At 32.6% G+C, this 16,551-nt stretch overlaps 1 long non-coding RNA gene across 2 annotated transcripts; it reads left to right on the forward strand.

The window, feature by feature from the left end:
* The first annotated feature begins 3,606 nt into the window (after window positions 1–3,606).
* LOC127734725 (uncharacterized) lies at window positions 3,607–15,455 on the forward strand. Of its 2 annotated transcripts, none has more exons than XR_007997719.1 (7): window positions 3,607–3,791; window positions 6,568–6,631; window positions 7,192–7,372; window positions 7,669–7,739; window positions 8,476–8,575; window positions 14,305–14,370; window positions 15,295–15,455. It is a non-coding gene; the product is annotated as an uncharacterized LOC127734725 (long non-coding RNA). The 2 variants fall into 2 exon arrangements; XR_007997720.1 differs by lacking the exon at window positions 3,607–3,791 and adding an exon at window positions 4,507–4,670.
* The last annotated feature ends 1,096 nt before the right edge of the window (window positions 15,456–16,551 follow it).

Below are 16,551 nucleotides of genomic sequence, written 5' to 3' on the forward strand. Positions count from 1 at the left end.
TAGACCTACTCACAAATATGCCATCTCCATCGCCTAAGGCTTTGTCATACATTCAATGAAATGCCGACTCAAAAATGGTTAAATTCAAATCATGTGAATAGAATTAATGTATACTGGGTGGTAACAGTAACATGCTTAATCTCCCCAAATTAAAACACTCAACAAAATTGTCTGAGACACCAGAGAATAAGAAACAATCATGGGTTTCAGACTTTGTCAATTTGACGAGATCAAGAAGAGTTTCATCTTCTCAATCTGATGTTATTACAAACGTCATAGTAGATATGGTAGTAATGGATAATTAAAAGTAAAACTTCATCACGAACCCTCAAAGCCAAGCATTATAATGCCAAAATAAACTTAAATTTATCATATCATAAAACCTTGCATTTGTAGAGTACTGAAGATAAGGTCTTTACAACCTCAACTTAACATAATCGGTTGAAAGATTATCCGAGTTACCATTTAGACTAAACTCTTTGACAACACTAATAAATATCAACAATTTTTCGATGGAATTGGGTCAAGAAATGAAAAAAGCACTATCATAATTTGCCTGACAATCTATAATTAATACAGAAATAATACAACCATTTAGTCAACAGGTGAACGATATTTGGTGTCAGGATAGAATGATTGTAAAGTGTTCATGTTCATCTGGCAGGGTTCATCTGATCTTTACCTCAAGAGTTTTAATGATTGGGTATATTTCTCAGATACATTAATCTATAGAATATATAAATAAGAAGATAATGTACGAATGCCAATGACACAACTCTTCACCAGATACCAAACGATGTAGGTGGTTAGCTCCTTTAGGTCACTGCATAACCTTCAAAAATTAGCAAAACCTGTTCCACACACCAAACTGTAAAATACCCTGAAATGACAAATATAAAACAAGAGAGAACTAACGGCCTGATTAACATAAAAACAAATAAAGGACAAAAAATATGATAAACAGCAACAAACAATAACCACTGAATTACAGGCTTCTGAATTGGGACAAGCACATGTTTGCCAGTGTGCCAACCCTTCCATAACCTTGGACAGTGGTGTTACAGCAAATTATAAGACCAGACTGTTAAAGTCAGTTATAGATTAATATGGTGTATAGAATATTTGTCTGTCGGCCAGGTTTTTTTTCCATGGTTCAGAGGCCATTAGTCAGCAGGAATCAGTTGGGATTATGATTAAGTCCGTTTCTCAGATGTTTGTATGTATGTATGTACAACAATATTTACAAGGACAATCCCCATCCCAACACAAGGGAGTGCTAGCACACCGGGCAGAGTCTGTTATTATGATGGAGGAAGCCGAAGTACTGGGAGAGAACCATCGGGCTGCTCGGCGGAAACAGACAAACCGAAGAGATATCAGCAGATTAATCTCAAGGTCAAAGTCGGGGGCAATTTTGACCAACCGAGGACCCCAAAGTAAATGTTTTAAAAGAGTTCAACTTTAACTGTAACAGGTGTTTTTCGTTGGACTAGATATTGGTGGTTGATGTGATCTGGTTTACTGTGTGGTATTTTGGTCCTATACCAAAGGGTCAAGTGAGATTTTCCCTTTATTTGGAGTCTGGTATTGTATGTTAACTTTCACAAAAATATTCTCCTCTGAAACTACTCATCCAATTGGAACCAAAATTTGCCACAATCACGCTATGGGTTTAAAAATGTTTCCGATGATCCCGCCCTCCAACCAACATGGCTGGCGCTTGTGAAATGAATAGTTGTAATGTCTACATCTTCATGTTTATCTTGCAGGATTTGTTTGACCTTCACCTTATCATTGTAAAAATAAGAACGTGATGTTGTTGACAATGAGAAAATCAACCAAAGAAAAAAAAACGTGGATATTAGCAACTAAAGGTCACTAAACGGTTTTACAATGAGCAAATATATTCCGTATTGTCTGTTGCAAAAGACAACATCATGACTAAATGTGAAATATTTCAAACAAAAATATCATAGGCCTGTTTAATGCTAGTCAAATCATAAACGACGGACAGCAACCAATGACAATAATTGAATTACAGGTTCCTTTCTTGGGACAGGCATATAAAGTATGTTGCGGGGTTCTACGAGTTTCTGAGCGCTCAACCCCCCTGACCTGGGACAGTGGTACAACGCCACAACATAAGAACGAACTTTGCTGTTGAAAACAAGTTATTTTCCTGGACAAAGCTGCATCGGCGACATCTGTTCATGTTTTAAGAAAAAAACTCACCAGAGATACCAGCCTCATATTTTGGTGCGTCAGACACACGTTTCATCTACACTTTATACAATTGGGTGTCTTCAAATATTTATTTTTAATCTTTTTCGCCCATAGTTTTCATAGCAGATTTTCCTTTCTTTTATATTTTGGCACCATTTCAAATCTCAATTCTTTAAAATTGATTTCATGACATTTTTCTGTTTTCTATAAACCTCGTATACTAGAAATTATTCTAACACCAAAATGAATAATTTACTTGTATGATTCAATGGTCAAAGTGATTCGATCGGTGAAGACTCGTGAGTTAGGTCAAGATATTATCTATTCTACTGATTTTGCTTGCAATGGGGTAGGATGATTAAATCTGTTGACTTCAATTGTGTTGATTTTTTGACTCCGACATATTAAGGGGTCTTCTGAAGATTGTCAAGCCCCTGTTTACTGCCGTCGCCTATACTTTAGATGTGAGGACAGGAATTTTTGATTGAGTTATCCCCTGATGGTATTTTGTTTCTTGGATTTTCATGTAGCTTTGCTCTTATGTGAAAACCAATGTAAATAAGTCACACCATTGATCAGTCATACTGAGACGGACATATGCATGATTGATGGATGTTGATAAGGGAGCTACCATTTTATTTTTATGGGGGGGCTAGGATGAAATTTGAAAAAAATAGGCAGGACAGGAGTTTTGAGTAAAAAAATAGGCAGGATGAGACACTTGCAAAAAAAAAAGTCAGGATGACAATTTAGGTAAAAAAAAGTCAGAATAAACTTTAAAAAAAAAAGGCAGGACCAAATAGAGTGAAAAATAAAAAGGCAGGACAGAGATTACAACTAAAAAAAAAGCAGGACAAAATTTTTCATCCTAGCCACCCCCCCCCATAAAAATCGAATGGTAGCTCCCTAATCAAGTGGCTCATACTACATGGATATTACGACGAGACACGTCAATTGTGATTTGAATTGAAACCGGCTTTGTAGCCTAGAATTGCGCAATCTATCCTTTCAAAATCATTTGTCTCGATCTACCTTATGATGCTGATACTAAAGTTGCATGTTAAACACAGATTAAATGACGATAGGAATGAACTGCTCATATGCAGCTATTGTATTATGAATTTTAGTAGACTGAAAGATTTTGAAATTAGGCTTATTGAAATTAGTGAAAGGGAAATTTGCCATACGCCTTTGTGAATCGAAAAAAAATTAATTCCAGACTAACACCGGAATATGAAAGTCTTTATCGGTTTACCGATCTTAGCTCTATTTGTTGATTGTTTTGTACCCCCTTTTATGAATGAAATACTTGTCAATCGTAGGTAGATGGAAATATAATGCGACATTTTAAACCAAAATGTGTTACTAAAAATATAAATTTGACCTACAATGATTATTGTAGACATTTAAAATTCGTTTTTCTATTGCACTTTGCTTTATTAAACAAGGATCTTTAAACAGAAAGGATGGAGTTACCAGAAAAAAACATTTCTTCTTGGAAGTCATGCACCGCCGATTGCCTTTATTATTTGGTATGGTAGGAATGGTTGTTAGCTGAGACTTTTAAGGTAAGTGTTTTAGAAATGAAGCTTAAGATTGCCGATATGCACAAAATGCAGATAATCCACGAAGAGTGACACAGAAAAAACATGCGATGCTTCATGCGTCGTTTCGCATAACATTGACCCTCCCCCCCCAAAAAAAAAACAAAACACAATTCTGCATACTTGTTTTAAAGTGACTACACCAGAGAAGCTAGACGAATCAGCGTATTGGTGGATGAAAATTCAATTTTTAGGAAAAGCTTAACTAGTAAATCACGTTTCACACTTAAAATTCAAATGAATGTTACGCATTTTGCTTCGTTATATTTAATGAATATATTTTTACTTCTCACTGATGTTCAATTTTTGCATTTTTATTGTTGTGGTTATCTTTATGATAATGTTTTACTAATGAAACTTCACATACAGATACGTATATATGCATTTTGTTGAGGCGACTTAACGTTGAAAAGAAAACGAAAAAAGATGGGAATCGATGTTTAATTGTTTAGAAAAGTTTTATTGACACAATATATATTGGAATAGCTATATAAGTTGCTGAAATTTGATCTGAAAGAATTCTTTGTTATTTAAAGTCTTCTATGTTAAATATTTGATTCATAAGTTTTTACGCAATGCGAAACTTATCTTATATAATTTAGTAGGGAACAATAGTTATCTTACAAGCATGCATTCCTTTTAAATTTCTTTGTCGCGATTAACTTATTTATAACAGGAAATATTTCAAATGAATATTATTTCATAGTGTGGGAACGGACATGTACGGATTTTAATTCTTTTTGTCATTCAAAAGACTATCAGTAAATTTATCATAGATACCAGGCTATATTTTTTTTTACACCGGTACTCCGACATTCGAAACAAATTACAGCAGCATGGTAGGTTAGTGTTTTTCATTACTGCTAGCACTTGAGCTTATCAAAAACCTTGTCAAAGTTAACTTGGTTAAAGTAATCTGTTAATTGTCTGTGTCATTATCAAAGATCACCTAAACTTGACCAAAGAACAATTGACGGAGAGGAAGAAGACAGAGAAGAAGGTTCAACAATCTCCCCAAGAACCTCAACAGTGAGGACCTGGTCGTATCAAGGAATTATTCTAAAATGAACAAAGCGAAGTTCTAACTGCTACTTGGTAAAATTGGTGTGTTTAACCTGGTTTTCTGGTTAGCCAAACTTCCCGCTTATATGGCAATGTCAAATATACCGCTAAAATGACAACACTACGTGACAGGAATATAGAACAAACAAACACAAGAACACTCAGAGAAATACATAAATAGATAATATAGTAGTAAATTACAACAAGTAAACCACTGAATAACAAGCTCCGGTACCGGTGAATTTACGACAGCACACAAGGACACCGCAAACGAAATATAAACTGCGCGTCACATAAATGCACCAACGTCACAAAAAGTGACGTATATTTTGTGATGTTTATATTATCACAGGTAAATTTCTAAAAGTATACATGTACAAGAATAAATTGGGATTGTGTTTGTTATGATGTCATTATTAGTATTTTCTAACCATGTCGGTTTTTCTTCTAAATCAAAACTGTGTATAAACAAAAACATCCTGTGCATATAGTAGCTTTAAACTTAAAATCATATAAATGAAGTAGTTGATTTTATATCTTAACTTTTACATACATGTAGAAAATGAAAATAAAAAAAAATGGATTATAAGGCAAGATCATTAAAGACCAAAAGGTAAATACACATGAAAACAAACAACATAAAACAAAAACCCTGTAGACGAACCACGATTAACTCGACTATACATTTGTGAAATGTACCGAACATAAAAAAGTAACAAAAACTGACAGAAAGCGGGATATATAAATACCGAACCACGTCGTCTCCAACAGCGAATATAAGACATACCAAAATATCCAACCAGACTTACAAAAGTAACATCATAACTAAATACATAAATGTTGGATATATAGATACCGAGACACGTCGTTTAGCAATGTGAATTCACACTCGGCAAAACAGTCATATTCGGGGAATGGTCATGTTCGGTATTAAACAGACCAGACGACGTAGTTGATAAACCACAATCTAAGACGTTGTAAAAATGTCGTTAGTTTAGACACAGACACACTGTATAGAAGAACTACGCGATGGTGTCCATAAGATTTACGGAGTGTCATTTTGAATCTTTCCTCCTCAAAGAATAGTAGTCTGCACTTTAGAAAGATGTCTAGTCGAATATCTTGAAAAGCCAGCTATGTATCGTTCTTTATAAGGATTTTGTGAAGTTTTTGGTCTCCAGTAAAATTACGGTTGATTTCCTCGTCTTTCTTGATGTTAATACCAAAAGAAAGAAGGACAGATTTGTGATTTTCTAAAATTTCATCCTTTGGAAATTATGTTAAAGAATATGAGGATTACCAGTTTTGCTGTTTATTTCAAGCTCTTTTGTGAGACATTTCATATATTGGTTTTTACATATGAAGACAATATTATTGGAGGCTTTATCTGCTGGAACAACGACATATTTGTCATGAAGAGCGTAAAAAGTATCAACAACATCCAGGTTCTTGAATGGGTTAGAAACCCGTGTGCCCATAGTACATCGTAGTTTCTGAATGCGCTTCTAAATGTATGATCGAATAGCTTTGATCCATTTCGACAACTCAATAAGTTATAGCATGTAGTAAAATACTGTACACCATTCGTGCTTTTCTCTGACATTTTGGTAACATTAACACGTTAAAACTCCGACGTGTATCATGCCTTATCTACATAAATTTTTTTTTACATTTTCAGGTAAGCAAAATGTCATTATTAATCCACCTCTATCAGTTTTCTAGTATGCTATTTGTATATACAGGTAAGTTTTCAGAAAACATTGCATGGATAAAAATATCTCATTCACTTAGAGTTCACAATTATTCAATATCATGCCAATGTTCTAAAAGACAATTGTCAGAATATGGGATATAAATTAAGTAAAGGAGAGATGAAAATGTATTCTGATCTTTATATATATTTGAATTGATGTGCAATCTACTATTTTTCTGTAATTGCTGGTTGTTAAGTGTGAAAACTACACTCCGTTTTAACTACTTCATAGCATTTGATTTATATGACCTGATTTGTAATACACCCTGTACAGAACCCTGTTTGAAACCTGTTAGATTGATAACTAATTAAAAATGTGTTTAATAAGAAATTTTTAAACAATTCACGACAAAATCTACACGAACCCTGTTTAACACCTTCCAATATGATTTCACCGTTTGATAGGAGTTACTTCGGCGTTACAGTATTGTTTACGGATTTTAACTTCTACACTTTAATGTAAAGTGTGAATCAACTGGATGGTTTAAATAGAATTCTTAATATCTATAATTGACAAGTTTTGTCTTACGATTTTTACATTTTTCACAGTAGGCTGTGTTCGAAGTTCGGACAGTTCAAACACAGGCAAAGTAATAAACAAGGTGAATAACCAAAGAATTCCAGATAATTATAGACTTAGTTGTTCAGATAATGAGACACAAACATTAGCCTGTTTAAATGGAGGATCTTGCTTTGTTGTATATGTAGAAGACAGGATAGTGCAATGTGCGTGAGTATCTATATGTAGTGTATTTGCATTGATTAATACAATTCCGAATCTAAATCTAAGGTGCAGTGATAAAATTAGAAAATTAAACGAAAGTTGAACGTGAATGTTTAGTAAGGAGCTTTAACTCATATGCCAGCATCTATCGTGTTTAGAATTTATGGTTTTGTCGATTATATATATGGAACACTAACTTGTAAATCGTACAAATCAGCTTACTGTATGAAGCTATGTGAATGCATTGTCTATGTATTGTCTACTTGTTATGATTCATGTTTCAGCCTTGTTTATTTTTTCAGGTGTTCAAATAGATATATTGGTAACCGATGTGAAATGATAGACCCGGAAATCATATTTGGTCAATCACAAAGTAAGCTTGATATTAAAATTTTGTAAATATCCTGTATGTAAATTAAGACGAATATCTTCATTAAACTTTAAAAGACGAACAATGAAAAGACGGCAAAAAGTAAAATAACAAAAATACCAAGGAAAATTCAAAACGGATAGTCCCTAATCAAATGACAAAATCAGAAGCTCAAACACATCAAACGAATGGATAACAACTGTCATATTCCTGACTTGGTACATGCATTTTCTTGTGTAGAAAATGGTGGATTAAACCTGGTTTTACAGCTAGCTAAACAACATCTATTTGGTGCTGTCAGGTCATCGCCTATGTCATTCAGGTACCATTACCACCTTTTAATTTTCCAATACTAATGTATTTGTCAACCCCAAGTAGATGACCAGTATAACATGAAACGAAAATCAGTATGACTTTTATGCAATCATTAATTATCAATCAACCATTCAGTGAAGTATATTGGAAAGAACAATTTTAAAAGCAATAAACTGTGCATTAATTTATTTTCGTGAGTACTAATTTTCATGGAATGAGGAAAAGTAAAGTATATGTCAGCAACTCAACGAAACCGACAGACATCTAGAGGTCAACACACAGACTTCATCAATAGACAAATGTTTATTAAATATGTTTCGCTCCCAATTGTACCGTGCGTGAAAAGTATTTAATATATTAAACAGGAACTACCAAAAATATCCATGTGCATGTATTGTTATTCAAATATATTTTATCTTTGTAGCAGAAGAGAAAGAAGACAGAATAGGATGGATTATAGCTTTTTCAGCAATAATGGTCTTACTATTTATTGCTGTTGTCTTACTTATATATATAAAAAGGAAGTAAGTTTTTTAAAACTTTAGCAGGGATGCATATTAATAATTTCGTTATGACTGCCAATGCCCAAAAAACTACAAACATCTCCAAATTTGGATTCAAGTTATCTTGTTTAACAGCCTGCATATTTCAGCTACTTACATAACGACCATTGTACTTCCAGAGATTTATGAATATGTGGAATAGGCCTATAACTGTACAGAATAATTGTGAAAAGCCGAAATACTGTGGATTCATCCGTCGCCCTTTTATCTCGTCTTTATGCTTTAAATGTCATAGAGAAATTTATAAAAAAATAAAAAGGAACTTATTTTTTTATAGATATAAACAAGTCACCAAAGTTTCATAAAAACCGCTCAAAGTGTTTTTGAATTATAGTGCGAAAACTGGAAATTCCCCCTTTTTTATGAACAAAGTCTAAATACTACTGAACGTAAAATCAGAAATTTTAAAAAATCGAAGTAGAATTTATGTTAATATATATATTTAAAGAAATCACCAAGTTTCACGAAAATTGCTAAAGGCATTTTTGAGTTAAAGCCTGAAAACTAGAAAACTCCATTTTTTTTATAAAATAAAATCCCATTACGATGTTCAAATCTCGTTAATAGAGTAAGAAAATACCAATCAAGATAATAAACAAAAACTGTGGGAATCGCATGAACTCCAAAAGGAATAAGACCGGGTGCACAGACAAGTTAAGCATCTCCTACTATTCATGCGTCATCCTCTTTGCGAATTAACAACAGTCTAAATGCCAAGAACTGAAATAGGACACAATCGGTAAAATTACGGATCAGACGACTATACTGCTATAGAAATATTCATGGGGGTGCAATACTTATTTAATAAATTATGAACTGAATTTTATTTAAGATGAGGAAAATCACGAAAGTTTCAAAATATACTAATACTATCAAGGTGTGTTTACCTACACTGTGTTTAAAGTACCTCGGCAAAAAATGTTTCATCTCAATAATATTTAATATCCGGTAAGGTGACCGACAACTGACAGACATAAAGAAGAGGAGTTTTGTTTATGTATTTGTTATTTTTATGAAATTGAAGAAAATAATTGTTGTCGTTTTTTAACGGCAAAATACAAACAAATGATTATTCTTGCAATCTCCATGTTTATTTCTGTATTTCCGTACATTTCTTCCCGTACAATGTGCATAATTTAATAAGATATAAACAAGTTCGAGGTAAGGTTTACTTCATTCATCATTTTGACGTGCATTTTTACCTATTTCTCCATTTATATAGACCGGTTGTAGAAAATATTACATCTCACAATCGAAAATAGGTATTTGTGGATAACAGAAATCCTATATTTTCTATGTCTGTCGGTTGTCCGTTACCGTACTGGATATTTGATACTATTGAGACGAAACCTTTTTCGCCAGGGTACTTAAGACACAGTATACTAATCAAATGTGAAATTTCATACGATGTATTGATCACCTGTTGCCTTTAACATGTTAACCATGTAGTGCATAAAAGGCCATATATATGGCCTACTTGCGTAGTTCTTTATCATGCATCAAAAGATTCATATAAACAGTATTTCTCTTTCATTTTTCATGAAAATGGACATTTCAAATTATAATTTTAGCAGTTATATTATCAAACATCTTGGGCATTATTTAAAAAAACTATGCGAACTAGGTTAAAACTGAAAATGCAAAAAAATGATCGGCATGACAAGTTCTATATACCTAAAAAATGTCAGAAAAATTTAGCGACTACCCTTTACGGAGGTATTGCCCCTGAAATGTATGTCTTTTTGAAATATTGATTCCACCCGCAAAAGGATCAACTGCAAATTGGAGAAAAATCTATCTGTAGATCAGTTTTGAGTTATTGCTCCTGAAATATTTAATTTTTGTAGTTTTGGCGACATTGTGAAAATAAAGGAGCTGGATTGATATAAGTGTAACTGCAAGAATGATCAGCACGACAATTTCTATTTATCCGGAAAATGTCTGAAAAAAAACTGTAACCCTACTCTTGAGTTATTGCCCCTGGAAATACATTTTTTTCCAATGTTCGTTTTTGGAAAGATTGGAATTGTTCCAATACTTTCTTAAGGCACCGGCCTTCCAAAAGAAAGTAGACAGATTTGCTACTAAATCAGTAATCAATTCTATACACTCTGACACATAGTTTCTAATTGTTCTCATGTCTGTGTACATATGCAGAAATGAAATGTAAAAAATTTGGTTACATCTTAATTAAGAGCATTTATTCTATAATTATAGTCTTTGATGTTTTCAATTTACTGGCTAGTTTTGTCTTTTTGATTGAATATAAATATTGATACAATATCAGTATGATTGACAACTGTCATGATTAAAGAACAATTAAACACAAAGGGTGGAGCTATAATTGGAATTGTATAAAGACCCCTCCTCTTAAATGCCAATCGTAATTGACCAAATTACATAACTTGAGTTTATAAATAATGTGACATATCACTCGATACACAATAACTTGACCTCTTTAGTATTAGAAAGATGTTTAATCTATATTGGTCAGTGGCATTAGGTGGTCTTTGTCTTCAAGTGTAATTGATACATTTGTACATATGATTCACATGAATATTAAATTTGCATTTCTTTTATAAAATTGAATACAGATGATAGATTTAAATCATTTACACATATATACAGGCTGATATCCAGTTGAAATTTAACAAAAGAAATCTTTATTAGAGAAGGTAAAAAAGTCCAAGATGGCGTATTTGAATTGTTCACATATATTTCTATGGGCTTAAAAAGTTTATTGTAGGTGCATAATTAAGGATTTTTGCATCGTATATACGTGTCTTACTTAAATCATAGAATGGTACTTTGAGATATTTGTAAAATTTTAAATTAAAGACGGATATTTACATAACAATCGATTGCGGAAGGTATAAATACACGTGGATCTTTTTTATGCATTAGCATAAATTCTGCCGAAAAAATTTCACAGAAAGATAAAAGAATAATCTTTATAAAGCAAATATTTATATTTATAAAAAAATATATTTAGGCTAAGTTGATATACAAACATTAAAATTTTACAGTACTATAAAATGAAATATATGGGTCAAGTGAAATACCTTTCTAATAAGTCATAATAACAGAGTTGGTTTGTTTGAATAACAATTTTTTACTAAAAGCACTTGACGACAGACTTTTACAAGCGGATCTTAAAAATGCATAACTTCAAAATTGTTATTTTTTGTGGTGTGGTATCTAGGATAATAAGTCTTCCGACCTCTGAAAATCTTTCGTTTGCCCTTCAACGAAACATTTAATTATAACTTTTTTAGATTTTTTTTAATTTTTCGAAAATTCCCCCTGACAACCGATCAGAAAATTTTTTGAAGTTGAAAAAGACCTAAAAATACATTAAATGATGCTTAATAGCAAGAAGATACATTTGTGTTTTTAAATAAAGCTGTCATGTAAGAATCGTAATGAAGCTATGTAGATACATTTTTCGGTTTTCAGGAGCTAAATTGATAGCGCGTCATCCCTACAATGGGTTCTATTTTCTCGATTAAAAAAAATAAGGAGGCGTAATGGGGAGATAATTTTGATCAAGTAGAATCCTGACTATACCTTTTGATTAACACTGCATTAAACAAAAAATAAGATAAATTGAATTTTTAAAAGAAAAATCGGTTATTGATTTGGGGATATACGGCGGGCTAGCGGGCGGGCGGGATGGCGGACGGGCGGGCGGGTGAGCGTGCGGCTGCCAAACAGTGTCTCTTCATTAACATGAAAACGCTTTGACAAAATCTTTCAAACTTAGATATGTTGTTTCCTGTGATTAAATGAAGTTCAAGTTCAATTTTCACGATTTTAGCTGTTCTCGTTGTTGAGTTGTAGACCTTTCAGTAGCAAAATTGATTTTTATTATATGAATTTGAGTTATTTCCCTTTGAACAGAAATTAATAATTAATGTCCATGTCATTTGGTCTCTTGTTTATTTTGAGTTATTTCCCTTTGAACAGAAATGTAATTAATAAGTATTTCATCTATAATTGATTTCTTGGGGTTCTTTGATATGCTGATTCTAACAATGTACTTAGACTTTGGATATTGGACCCTAATAGGTAAATGTCCGATTTTAAATTTTTCAGTTCTTTGACCACATTCATTTTGAGTCACAAACCTATGCTGTGTCAAATATTCAATCACAATCCAAATTCAGAGCTGTTTTAAGCTTAAATGTTGTATCCATACTTGCTCAACTGTTCAGGGTTCGACCTCTGCAGGAAAATCCGGTTTGCAGTCACTCTGACAGCCTCTTGTTGGGAGATAAAATAGGACTTTGTTTCAAGTCTCTTTATACATTAGTCCCAGGTTTACTGAGAAACTACAATAACTTTTTGTTTGTTCGGTAATTTCTTTTGTTTTAAAAAATAAAAATATAAGTTGCAAATTAAAAGAAGTTATAATGCAAATTAGTGACCAACCCACAATGACCTCTATTAAACTATTTTATGCACCGAAAAATTGATTATCTTTCTAAAAAATCTGCAGCGATGTAACTATTTTAACAAATATGCAATATTGCTACAGCAAGTTTTTCTTGTCTACAACCACTACTATGGGAGAGCAAATATTATTGAAATTATACACACAATTCTTAAAATATTTCCATCAGTGATTTCAGATCACTTTGATTTTTTCTTGTTAGTGTGACAATGATATGAGCTAAGTTAAAACTGTAGAACGCAAACATTATCCGTTTGACAAGATGTATTCAACCTGAAAATTCTCGAACATTACTGAGGAATATCACTTGTCGAAAAGCGCATCTGGTGCAGCAAAATTGGTACCGTTTATGTTATTGTATCAGTTATATATTTTCAAGAAGTTTGTCTGTAGGATTCCTGAAGAGACATTAAGTGTTGAAATGAACATTTGGTGCAGTAAAATTCATTAATGTTATCATGACATTCAGTTTTTGTACTCTCGGGTTATTTGGTAAATAACATGTAAACGTTTACAATAGCAGTTAGACTTTTGGTGCTGTTAGGTATCAAAACTTACAATACGGTAATGGCTTTGCTCATTGTTGAAGGCCGTACGGTTACCTATAGTTGTTCATTTCTGTGTCATTTGGTCTCTTGTGAAGAGTTGTCTCATCGGCAGTCATACCACATCTTCTTTTTTATATTTACCGTTGAGAGTGTACTGTAACACAAACATAGCTCTTAATTTACTAAACTTTATCTACTGACTCCTTATTCAGGCTATTGAAATAAGAACATAAGTTATCTTGAGTTTTAAACACCTTATGCTGAGACAGGCACATGCAGGAACATTTATAAAACTTACCACTTTGCAAGCATAATGAGCAATAATCCTAAAATATATTGTGTCGCCTGACAACAAAGCTGATGTTCGATTTACCAATCACTTCTGTTGTCTTGCCTTGTCATCCCAATTACTGTTTGTTATTCAACAACGTCTTCAAAACAGCTTGAAAGAATTCATCAAAACTTGCATATATGTTTGTATCGGACATGAGGTTGTGCACCTGCTTTTCTGATTTTTTTATAGATTTTTTTATCTTTTAGAATATTGCCATTTCAATAATGCATATATAACTTAAAGACAGCAGGTGACTTATGTCTTTTTTGGAAGACATAAACATTAAAAAAAGATTTATCGACTGTTAAACACATATTAATACAATTTAATGTTTATTTACACATATATTCCACAGGATGATGAAGAAAAAATACAAAGAGCTTACCAAACTTGTGGTTAAAACAACTAACGTTTAAAAAAGGTAGTTTTATAATACATAATGACGTAATGGAAGATGTGTTTCAAAGATGACGACGGATATTTCCAATTTTTGTCCAAATCTTGTCCTCCGAATGTGACCTACCGATTTAGACTATCCGCTGGGTTTGTACTTACATTGGTAACACGACGGGTGCCACATGTCGTGCAGGATCTTCTAACCAATCCGGAGCATATGAGATCATCCCTGTTTTGGTGGGGTTCCTGTTGCCCAGTTCTTAGATTTCTAAGTTGTGTACTGTAATTGTCTTTTCTTCGTTTTTTTGCCATGGCATTTTCAGTACGTTTTCGTCTTATGAGATTGAATACCTTTTTGATATCGTTCGCCTCTCTTTTGCCACTTGACAATCAAATTGGTAATTATCAATAAAAGCAATGAATCATCACAAGGCGCTGTTAATTTCCGGGATGTGTTTCGGCATTATTTACTCTTTTTGGTAATAATTATCAATAATTCTTGGAAAATAATTGTGTTACCTGATAACAAAACTATTGTTACGTTCACCAATCACTTTTGTGGTCTTGCCATGTCGTCTCAATCACACTTTGTAAATCATCAACAATTTGAGAAAAAAAAACTCTGCAGAATTCAACCTAAATTGTACATTTTTACTGTAGGACATGGAATTGTGCAGCTGCAATTCTGATTTTTATCTGTGTGACTGTTGTTGTTTTAACGTAGGCTTTGCCATTTTTTTCTTATATAATTTGGAGACCGCACGTGACAACCATTTAAAAAAGAAAAGATATGTATACTGTAAATTCACAAATTATTTTGGCATTTCTAATTGTGATTTTTGAAGAATGGACAAAAATGCGAGATTAATTATTGAGAATTCAGGAAAATCCCAATACATTGATATGTAAATATACCCATATTTGTAAAACACATTTGAATATTTTTCAGATTTCACAGAAAAAACAATAGATACAGGAACATCATCTATAAAGACAAGATGTTTACCTTTCATCCAGCTAAACTGCCAGAAAGTTACAGAAATGGACTATCTTAAACATGCACTGTCATCTTTTGTAGATCTGTAAATGTATTAAAGCCATTTTAATCTATATTAGCATTGACAGTACCTTTTTCATTTATCGTTTGCAGGAATGTCCACTGAAATGTGTAGCTACCAATTTATTGTCCAAGCAACATAATTTTATCTGAAAAAAATCTTCATGAGTTTAAACAGTGTTTGGCTGCACTAATTCCCCGTAAAGATGATACTTTTTCCTCTCTGGTTACAATGTGTGGAAACATTGCCTAATCAATTACTCCAATACCAAACAAAAGGTTAACTTGAAGATGTACAGAACTGTATGTAAATCTAAATACTGGACTTGAATACATTTTTTTGGAGTATTTTTTATGTCTTAACTCAATACTTGTAGAAAGAATGAAGGAATTTGTCAAAACAATAATAATGTAGGTATTACGGCATAGAATCCCTAATTCGGTCCCAGTCAGAAAGAACTTATAAGAAATTAGTATATACTTTCAACAAAATAGTTCCTACGTATAGATGTTATTTTGTCAATAGGTAAATATTTGGGTAGTTTTGGTATCAAATAAAAACGTAAGGACTTGGGATCACTGTAGAATCCTGGTTGAATGTTTCTTTATTATTATAAAAAAAATATATGAAATTATAATAGGACGGCACATTTGCCCTGCTGTTCAGATCTGAAGTACCTGTTTTTGTACTATTAATGTTCCGGGAACTAGTGCGCTCTAATATGCAATTAAAAGTTTTTTGAATTAGTCAGCACACGTCAGGATAAGGTACAGTTTTGACAAGAAATGGCTGCCAGTTGATTTGAACGTAAGACAAAGTAACCATTAATGTTTGAAATTTCAGAATTTAACATACAAAGCATAGGGTCTATGAATTTTATCCTTTAAAGAGTTCTTATGAGATATTAACAGACAATTGTTCAAAACTATATATGAGTGAGCATTTGACAAAATGCACAAAGGGATTAACTCTTAATGATGCATTTAAACTTTAAAAATAAATAAATTAGTAAGTTTAAGTTAACCAAAGCAAAAGAACTTTTCTTCATTGCAAAGTTACAGTGAGGACTTTATACCAGAACAAAAGATCACACACCAATGCAATTTTTAAAAATCCCCGAATTGCTTGGAGATGTTTATAAATATCAA

The sequence above is a fragment of the Mytilus californianus genome, unplaced genomic scaffold (genome assembly GCF_021869535.1).
Source record: "Mytilus californianus isolate M0D057914Y unplaced genomic scaffold, xbMytCali1.0.p SCAF_3, whole genome shotgun sequence".
Classification (NCBI taxonomy): Eukaryota; Metazoa; Mollusca; class Bivalvia; order Mytilida; family Mytilidae; genus Mytilus; species Mytilus californianus.